Consider the following 1,981-nt stretch of genomic DNA (forward strand, 5'->3'; position numbering starts at 1 on the left):
CTCTTAGTACCTTGTCTTCATGTCGGAGAATGGACTCGGTCTGCAGCACCTCTTCTTGGTCCTCGATCTCCGGTGGGTCTTCAATAGTTGGTTCTTGAGGTGGCTCTCCTTTGTAAGGCTTTAATAGGCTCACATGAAAAGCATTGTGTATGAGCCAATGATTGGGCAACTTGAGTTGATAGGTCATCTCATTGATTGGCTTAAGAATCTGAAAGGGACCATAGTACCTTTTTGCTAGTTTAGCATAGTACTTTTGGTGACCCGTAGGATTCTTGCCCGTTGTGTGCCTTAATCGAGCCTTGGGAAACTTTAACAAGACCCAATCGTTTTCTTTAAAGGCTTGGGATCTTCTGTGCTTGTTAGCAGCAGCCTTTTGCCTTTGCTGTGAGATAGAGCATCCTTAATCTTTTGGAAAGATTCTTGTAGGTCTCGGCTATACTCATCTGCAGCGAAGATCTTCCCATGTACCTTAAGTAGCAAGGGACTTTTTGATCTTCCGTCAATTACCTCAAAAGGTGCTTTTCCTGTGGAAGTATGTACAGTGTTATTGTAAGCATACTCCACTAAGGGTAAGTACTTCTCCCATTGGGATCTTTGATCTACTTCCGTTACATAGGCTTTGAGTAGATCGAGAATGGTTAGGTTAGCTATTTCATTTTGGCCATCAGTTTGTGGATGATAGGCCGAAGAGAAGTTTACCCTTGTTCCTAAATTCTCAAAGAGACCCTTCCAGAAATTACTGGTCATTCTAAGATCTCTATCCGACACTATGGACATGGGCAAGCCATGGTACTTGAAAATTTGTGAAATAAAGAGGGTTGCCATTTGATGGGCTTTGATAGTCTTTTTGACAGGTATAAAATGAGCTTGTTTACTAAACCTGTCTACTATCGTCCATATTCCCGTATTCCCATAGATAGACTTAGGCAATCCAAAGATAAAATACATGGATATGCTCTCCCATGGTGAATTAGGGATTGGCAAGGGTTGAAGCAATCCAAGTTGCTTCCCTCTATCAAATTTTGTCTTTTGGCATACCACACATTTGGAAACATACTCTTGTATGCTCACTTTCATGGTAGGCCAATAGAAATATGTTTCAATTCCCTTTAAGGTAGATTGAATCCCTCTATGCCCCGCATAAGGTGGAGCATGAGATTCATACATTACTTTCTCACGTAGTGAGTTAGTAACGCATAGTCTGTTGCCATAGAGAAGATAACCATCTTGTAAAGTAAATGGTTCTTCTTTCTTCCCTAATGCAAGGGCTGAAATCACATCTCTAAAATCGGGATCAATAGCATACTCATCTATCATTGAAGATAGATCATTGTGAGTTGCTATGGAAACCGCATTCACTCTCGGCCGTCTTGAGAGTGCATCAGCTACTTGATTATGCTTGCCAGCAATGTTAGCAATATGAAAATGAAATTGCGAAAGGAAATTTTCCCACCTCATTTGTTCGTCGGAGAGCTTGGTCTGTGTCATGAAGTACTTAAGACTTTGGTGATCCGTTCACAGAATGAAAGGAGTCCCCAATAAATAGTGCTTCCATGAGTCTAAGGCATGTAGAAATGCAAGGAGTTCCTTTTCGTATATGCCTAGAGCTTGCTCAACAGGGTCGAGCCTTCGACTCTCATAGCCTATGGCGTGCCCTTCTTGGAGCAAAACAGCTCCAAGGCAATCACCACAAGCATCGCATTGGACCTCAAATGGTTTTGAGAGATCCGGTAGTGTAAGCACAGGTTGAGAGATAAGCTTTTCGAAAGCATTGTTCTCCTTAGCAGACCATGTATACCTAACGCTTTTCTTTGTTAGGTCATGTAATGGTCCCGCAATTTGTGAGAACTTTTCTATGAAGCGTCTATAGTATGCACATATACCTATGAAGCTTCTTAGTTCATGCAGATTCCTTGGTTTAGGCCATCCTTTTATTACCTCTAACTTGGATGGATCCATTTGGATGCCATCTTGAGAGATA

The sequence above is a fragment of the Adiantum capillus-veneris genome, chromosome 26 (assembly GCF_014529385.1).
Source record: "Adiantum capillus-veneris isolate H3 chromosome 26, ASM1452938v2, whole genome shotgun sequence".
Lineage (NCBI taxonomy): Eukaryota > Viridiplantae > Streptophyta > Polypodiopsida > Polypodiales > Pteridaceae > Adiantum > Adiantum capillus-veneris.